Source organism: Onychostruthus taczanowskii, unplaced genomic scaffold (assembly GCF_017590055.1).
Source record: "Onychostruthus taczanowskii isolate IOZ18803 unplaced genomic scaffold, ASM1759005v1 scaffold2, whole genome shotgun sequence".
NCBI classification, from domain to species: Eukaryota; Metazoa; Chordata; class Aves; order Passeriformes; family Passeridae; genus Onychostruthus; species Onychostruthus taczanowskii.
In genome coordinates this window covers 1,993,802-2,002,794 of record NW_024499239.1, presented here as the reverse complement: position 1 = coordinate 2,002,794, position 8,993 = coordinate 1,993,802, and positions in this window count along the sequence as shown.

The following is an 8,993-nucleotide window of genomic DNA, read 5'->3' as shown; positions in this document are numbered from 1 at the left end:
ACATTGCTAAAGAAGACATAACTAAAAGATTATAGTTATTATGTTTTTAGTGTCTCCATACTGCATTGATAATGTACATCCAGTTGTTTCATATTTTAACACTTACCCACATCTCTACTTACATTCTGAACTCTTCATTATTTAACATATTTTTTTCTTTCAATAAGTTTTCTTCATTTTTCTATGTACTTTCTAGATCTTTTCCTTAAGATTTTATATCAAACTGCAGTTTCTAGAATACTTGATTTGCTTTCCAAATTTTTATTTTGTTTTTCAGTTCTTTCTTCATTACTTCACTCTTTGTGCCTATTCAGTCTATCAGATGTCTTAGGTATTTTTAGACAGCTGGTATCTAGGCATCTTATTACTATTAAAGATATCAGAAAGTGCTGTAAAATAATTATATAAAAAGAATCACTCATCAGGAGAAGTCGTGCTGCAGAGATCGAACAAATCCTGACAAAGGACTGGTCATTCCATCTCCAGTACATTGCAAGCCTACAGGACAAACAACCTCAGAATAAAAGAATCAGTCATAATTCCATTTTTTTATGTGACATGTCTTTGGTACAAATGGTGACAACAGGCACCTTTGAGTCCACAAAAGCACAGATAGGTACAGACAGAACAGATACTGGGACAGTATATGGAGAATGCATTGAGGAATACACTCAGTGCTGGTAGCTCCATGAGCAGCTGCAGTGCCAGCTCCAGACTGAGCTCTGAGTGGTGAGAGCCCCAGAGAAGAGGCTGTGAACTGGAACAACCTTTGCACCGCAAAAGGCATGAGGACCTGTGGTGCCAGCCAGGGGATTGGACACTCAGAGACACGGCAGGAGCTCAGGACTCAGCTGGAAGACCTCAGATCTCCCTGCACTTTGACTGTGAGGGCACAAAAGGCCCAGGGGTTCCTTTGCTCAGGGTCCCTTCCCAGAGGCAGCAGCTCCAGCTGTTATTCTGTTATTACTCCATGATTAAATTACTGAAAGCATCCAGAGGTCTGAGATTCTGCTGTGGAAAGCCTGGGCTGAGGCTGGTAAGGAAAACTGGTGTGACTGTGTGAGTTTAGGCTGTGTAGCAAGTCAGACGGGGTGACTCAACCCTATAGGGTCACTGGAGCTGTTGGAAATTATATAATTTTCTTAAATGTTGTTTTCTAACTAATATTTTTAAGTAACTTTTTAACTGATTTTTGGTCATAGGCAGTGTCCACTTTGCCATCAGGCTGGGCTTCTTTTCACAGGTTGTTATTGCTGGTTTTGAGTTTTGCCGGACTAGACATGATAAGCTGCAATAAACAAAGCCTGAGGGAGTTGAAGATTGAATATCTGGGATCTTGTATTTACTGCCCTTCAAGGAGTTGTTGGAGTAACAAGAAGGTACAGAGGACATTAATTAAGACATTACAGCATGAGAGCAGGAGGACTCCCCATCTGAGAAAGGACAATAAGAACACTGAAGAATGTGGACCAAATGAGCATGAAGTGCAAGAAATCAATAACTAGCAGGGGATAGAATACAAATTAATGAAGAAAATTTTATAACTTAGAACCAATTAATACTAATTTCTTTGTTTGCAAAAACTATATAAATAAGTGAAAGATCTTAAAAGGTGTATGTGTAGCTGGAATGATTCACTACATACCCTGTTCAGAATAAAGTAATGCCTGGCTCACTAAGACTTAAAAGATGGTGTTGGAGGGTTTCATTTCCTCACAATTATTTTGGTGACAGAGCCTCCCACTGCAAAGGGGCCTCAGTCCCAGCTCAGGTGGCATGAGGAACTGACAGAGTCTCTCCTCTAGGGACAGGCAGGAAAGTTTCCTTAACCATCTGACTGTTTTATGCAATAGAATTATGAAGTTGGTCAGTGAGAAATGCAACACAACCTCTTCTTATCACCTGTGATATGTCTGGATTTTGGAGGAATCCTGCTCATATGAGCACACAGTAACATCATTAACAGTATGGAGAAAGATGAGTACAGCCTGAGAATTCACACTTAGGTATACACAATGCCGTTGTAGCTCCAGAACAGTAATAGTATTGTACTATGGAGAAGCTCTCACTCCCATATCATCATTATTATCAGCAGCTTTTCTGTGTGAAGTGGTAAAATGTATTTATAATTTGTCTTCAAAGAAATGGACTGCCTCACACAAAATCAATCATGATCCTTCCTTTGCTTTTGCTAACAGAACTCAAGCTGCAAAACTCCTTAATAATCTTTCTGGTTTCATAGATCTCAGGGAGGATTTTTTTCTTTCAAATTTTTGCTATTTTAAAGTATTTCACAGTAATAGCGCTACTCATTCTGCTTTTGCTTTAGTCTCTCAGATGAACTAAGAGCTCTCAGAAGCTTTTGTGATGATTCTGGACAGATTTCTTTTCTAAACTTCAGGCAACAACTGCTTCTCATCTCCAGTGTTCCATCTTGTAAAAGGGAGGAAGGAAATGGAAAAAGGCATCATGACCTTTTGAGGTGGTACCAGTGAGTATTTGTTACCTGATAAAATAGAACTCAACAGCCTGCCAGTGTTGTTTGGAAGCAAACAAAGAGAGAATCTAGCAACACTTTTGGCCAGGAAAGCCCTGCAGCTGTTCCCTATGTGTTTTTACATTCACAATGTTGCTAAAAGTTGCCATCCAAGTGTAAAATCAGACCCAAAAATTCTCAGTTACTCAGTGAGCATAAGTTCAAAAGGCCCTGTAAAACTTCAGAAAACCATTGATTCATCCAGTGAAAAATCACAAGGAGGATAATATCTGACAGGAATAGGTTCCCAACACCATGTAGAATTATATTTTGGCCACGCACTCACACACACACAAAAAAATTGATTCAGTTTAAGGCAAATGTCACTAAGAGTTTCTTTAAGGATTGGGAAGTGTCTGAAATCTCAGTACCACACACCCTATTATAGTCTCAGACTGACATAGAGAAAAAAAGTTCTTCCTGATCTTATTTGACTTTGCAGCTTTGAATGAAGTTGTTATTTAACTGGAAACTGAACCAAAGAATTAATTCTTCCTGTACATGCAGAAAAAGAAGCACATGTGAAAAGATAAATTACTACTCCAATTAAATAATTCCAATAATTAAGCTAATGACTCCTACTTTACTCTCATTTGCATTTACAGCAAATTCTTACTGCTTGTTCTATTTTATTGAAAGGATAATTAAATTAATCTAAGTTCATACTATTTAGATTTTACGTGCCTCCCATTTTTATTTTTTATATCTATTTAATTTCACCTGCTTATATATTCATTAGCTCTTTCTTGGTCTCATTCTATATATTTGTATTTTTTGCTGGTTTTTCGTTGGGAGTTTGGTTTCTATTTTGTTTTGAGACTATACTTCCATATTGCTGTTTCCTAATTGTTTTACCGTGACACATTGCTGGAGTGAATCTTGAAAAGTTTAAGCTAAATTTGCCATTTTAAATAAAAAAGAGGACCATGGGCCATTGTCAGGTCTTGCGTGCAAGGGGCCTTGAATGGCTGAATTAATGGTATATTGAACATTTTCGTGTCTTTCCATAGGCTCTGTGTAGTGCTTATATGCTTCTAAAGGAGAATTGTCATCTGTTGAGTCTGGGGTGGATATTTTCAGTCCAGAGGGCCTCTTATGAATGTGACAGCTGTGCTGCAGCACGACAGAGTGAAGTTTACCTGCCCCATAGATTTTGTGGCATACAGTGGGAGATTATGTGGGACACTTGAGGCTGCAGAGTCTCCTGGGATAGTACAGAAAATTCTCTAACAGGAAAGAAACCTTCTTCTATCTTCACCATAATTTCTTTTGGTAATTGCTGTCTTGAAGTCAGGAAGTACATTAACAACTGAAAAGAGAGACTAGCCAGTACTCCCATGGTTTGTCTTGTCTGACCTTGCTTTATTCAGCAATATTAAATGTAACTATCTTGAACAAGAACATGCTCTGAAATAATGGTCTTGTACGATGGTGTACAGTCATAGCAGGAAAGATTCTCAGTGACTTCCTGATTTCTAGCCTTCTTGCATAGATCCATTTGCATAGGTTCTGACTGACATGTTCCTAGTATTGACATAATTTGCTTCAGCTGGCAGCCTTGGACCAGCTGATGCTGTGAGTCTGGTGGTTCTCACGGTCAGTGCTTGGAATTCTCCTGTCCCAAATGGACATACATTTGCCCCATTCAGCAGTCAGAATATCTGCTTACTTTCTGGTTTTGGCAGATACTTTGTAGATTTGGGATGGGCTATTAAGATTAATGACTAATGTTGCACTCAAGCAAAAACTATTGCTGCTTGCCATGTCTTGCACTGGGCATGCAGTATTTGAAGTGTCTAGTACACAATATTACACCAATACATGGATTGCCTGTTTGGGAGCCTGCTTCAACTACTCAAAATGTGCACAAAGTTCATACGAGCCTTTTCCTGTTCAAATGTGGGACTTAAGCACCCCATGCCTTGTCAAATGTCTCATTGAAATTCAGATCTACTATTGCTTGTACTCTAGAGTTTGTTCATTTAAGTCTCTGACTCGTGATTTCATAGTCTGAAGCAATTCACATATTGGTGCTGTTTTTCAGCTGATACAGAAATTGGTCTATCACCTGGAAATTCTGTACTTGACTAAGGATAAAGGCAACTACAGCAAACAATCCATATACACTCTTGTTTTTGTAATTGAGGTCATATTAAATATGCCTAAAATATGCCTGAACTGTCAACTCTACAGGTCACTCTCATCTAACAAAGTTACACAAACTGGCCTTTCCTTCTTCTTCCATAGTCTGCTTCTTGCAAAAATTAAAACAGTCTCATTTTTTGCTTTTTGATCCTTTCCAGTTTGTTTTAAAGCACATAAATTTTGGAGGTCTAATCTAGAACTGTTCCCATCCAAAATGTTTGCTTACTTTGTTCTGATCTTGATGAAGTAATCAACTGCACAAACATGTTCTACTTAGATTTTGTATCAGGTAAATCAGTCAGTGCACAGGAAGATGAAAAATAAACGGAATGGGAACATGAATGATGATGTCAAGGGAAATACTGGTTTTAGGGATGTAGAAGGGAAAAAATGGTCAATCTACATAAGAGCCTTGGAGGGCTACATATAATTGAATATTTATGAAATACAAGATGGAAAAGGAAAAGGATAAAAACAACCATACAAAGCTGGCAAATCATATGTCAGATGGAAAAGCACTCTTTTTTCTTCCTCATGCGCATATTACATAGCAATAACCTCTAGAAAATGTCTGCAAGCACCTTTTATAACCACCTCTAAAAACAACAGAAGAGTAAGATGTACTTAATAGTGGCAGCCAGGAAAGTGTTAAGGGAAGCTTCCTGGTTGACCATACACAAGCCACTCTGGCAGTCACACCCTGGCAGTCACACTTGCACACCTGAGCTGGGACTGAGGCACCTTCTCAGCAGGTGGCTCCAGTGACCCTATGGTCACTTGTCTCCTTGCACACCCCAAACTCACACAGCCACAGCAGTTTTCCTTACCAGCCTCACCCCAGGCTTTTCATAGCAGAATCTCAGACCTCTGGATGCTTTCAGTAATTTAATCATGGAGTAATAACAGAATAACAGCTGGAGCTGCTGCCTCTGGGAAGGGACCCTGAGCAAAGGAACCCCTGGGCTTTTGTACCCCCACAGTCAAAGTGCAGGGAGGTCTGTGGTCTTCCAGCTGAGTTCTGAGCTCCTGCCGTGTCTCTGAGTGTCCAGTCCTCTGTTTGGCACCACAGGTCCCTATGCCCTTTGCTGTGCAAAGGTTGTTCCAGTTCACAGCCTCTTGTCTGGTGCTCTCACCACCACAGCTGAATTCAGAGCTGGCACTGCAGCTGCTCATGGAGCTGCCAGCACTGAATGTATTCCTCAACAAAAGCTCTCTGATATGGTAGAAGCCCAGATTCACTCTTAATCTCTATTAGATATAAACCACATGATTTGTGAGATTATTATAAAAGGCTGTGGTTGCAATGAAGCATTTTTTCCCCCATCCACTGAGAAAGGCTGATCAGTGAATATTACATTTCCCTTTGTGCTCTTTCAATTACATCCCATTTTGCTTTCTCATTTCTTGGCAAACTTTCAAATTAGGGGCATATTAGCTTGCTCTTCATCTAACTGGTGGTAATTAAATATGTTTTAAAACTGCATTTCTCCCTTGAAGCTTTTGTTTTTTGACTGGCAGTGGTTTTTTTTTTGTGAATAACTACTTGGATCAATCACAACCTTCTTTATATCTTCACTTTTCTCCCAAACAGCAACCAAAAGTACACCAGGCTTTTGGTGGGCATGACTGAAATACCAAGGTGTTAAAAACTGTTTGTAAAGTAAGACAGGTTGGCTGAAGCAGGAGGGAGAAGAATCAGGCCTAATCTCAAAATCATGGTGCGTGTCTTGAGGCACAGGAGCAAAAAATAAAATTGAGCTCTTCCTAACATCTCAAGTTCAAGGAATGTGTGTCTTGTACAGCCTTCTAAAACCATGTTTGCTCTATATAACTTACATCCTGGCATTAAGGCAGAAACACTGAATTTCAAATGCGCTGAGTATGTTTGTGGCAATTTTTCTCATTATAATGGAAATTAAGTTTGGGATTGTCAGAAGGATTGAGTTCCCTGTTTGATCCAGATGCTTTTTTAGTTGAGCTTCTGTGGTTGAAGGTTTTTGTAAAGATAGTGGATGACTGCAGACTTGAATGCAATCTCAATGTTTAAAGTCCTTCAAGATATGTGCTAGGTGTTTGGCTAGTAAATTCTTTCTATCCTTTTACTCTTTCAGGCATAGCCTACAGCAGAAATTGAAGTTTCTTGTTTTGAATGCTCATTTTCATCCATTTGTATAATTCTGGAATTGCTGAAATATCTCTATCTTTGTAATGTTAAAAGCTGGATATTAAAGCAAGCCAGATATCAGCCTACATTGTAATTATTTTGTCATGATTATATATATTTCTGCTTAGCCTTTTAAGATAAATATTAATAAGTTTATCTCATCTGGTTGTTAATGGAGCTCAATTAAATTTTGCATTTACTTTTTTCCTAAATTCCGTTAGAAGCTTTAATTTTTCTCGTTTATGACATCAACAGGCCCAGTTGCTTAAATTTGCATTTAGGGCTAAAGGACTGTAGATACATGTATCACCCCACAGAGAATGACTCTGGACATGTTCACCCATGGATGTATGCATATACGTGCTCATTGCCTTGATTCAATACTGTCCCCACTACTGTCACAGGAGCTGTAACTTTAGAACTTGACTTGCTGAGTTCTTCAACAGTGATAATATGTATTCAGATTCACTAGTACAAAATAATTCATAAACTTAAGTCAAGATTTCATGCTCTAAGTTTAATTTAGAATAGGTTAAAATATGAATAGCTACATTTCCATTTCCTCTTTGATGTACTTAATGCATCAATTTCAAGCAAAAAAGTTACGTACATTTCATTAATGCTTCTGAATATATGCTTCTTTTCAAGAGGCCTGAGAACTCTCAGAAATTGCTGGAAAATGAGTGTAGAACAACCTTTAAAAAGCTCAGAAAACTGAATTAAGTTGTCTATTGTCTCTGGAAGTCCTCACAAGTGTGAGAGGAGCTGTATTTTAAGGTTTTGCTGATTGTGTCTCTCCTGGAATACACCATGAGCAATAGTCATGATGATTAAGTAAATATTTATTAAAGTAAATCTTTATTAGCAAACAATTAACACACGCAACAGCCAACAGTAAATCTGAAAAGTAGGAAAAAATGAGTGCCTATGATTGAGCATTCTCATTAATGTAATAGGAAAAGAGATAATTTATGTTGACTATTATTCATTATCACAAAACTATTGTCCCGGCTGTAACAGTCTTTTCCCAAGTCAACACCTTGGAATAGTTGCTACGGCACTATCTTCCAGCACCGGTCCCTCCATTCTCCAAAAGTTTTAATAATTTGGAAGAGCAACTAAAACCTTATGGAGCCATACAGGAATTACACTGCATACCAACAGTCTCCCCATTTCAACTTATTCAGTGCAATTTTGGTGTACTGCTGTGGGTTATCAGCTGTTCCAGTTAAATCACTGTGTGAATCCACTGAAAGATAAACCCTCATTTGCTACAATAGTGTCTAGTTGCCATCTCTGAGACTAGAATGCTATAAATGCCTCTAATTAAATAAGGAATAGCCTCTGCTCTTGGAAGGTTATAATTTAAATAGAATAGATGGGAAAACAGCAGAAGAAAGAACTATTGTTAAGTACTTATTAAAGATGAGCAGCTGAGGCACAGACTCAGGAGAAGTGTAAACAACAATTTCTGAGGAAGGACTGAATAAAAAAGCCCCAAAGATGCATGGACTGAAAACAAACTTCTTTTTCATCAAAAATGTAAAAGTATTTCTTTTATATTGAGAAGTATGCTTTGTTCAACACACAAAAATATATTTTTGAGGAAAACCATGGAAAGAAAGCATTAAATTTACAAGATGTCTCTTCATTTCTAAGGAATATGTCTTGCTCCATTCTAAGGAAGAGGTCTTGCTCCTTCATTTTACAGAAATCTCCTAGAGTGAATTTTCTTTTATCTTCACTCCATCTTACCAATCAAATTCCTAATCACAGTAGCCTGTGGAGTACTCCCTCCCTCTAGTAAGAGGGAATGAAATGAGATTATTTGCATTTTTTCATGCTGACTTAAATTCTACTTTATATAAATGTCTAAGACATAAAACTCTGCTGGTTTTGGTCATTATTGGAGTCATTATCTCTCTTTTTCAATGCATAGGTAAGTATTCCATGTAAGATGGAATGTCTTCAGCAGAAAGCAGTGAAAGCAATCCAGATCAAGATGTTATGCAAACGCTTTAAAGGATGAAAAAGAAAAGTCCAAAGTCCTCCAGGACGAGGGGAGAATGGAGAGAGGTTCTATTAATTTCCAGGAAATTTTGTATTAAATAAATAATGGAGTTTATGTTCTAATAGATTAGAGAATTT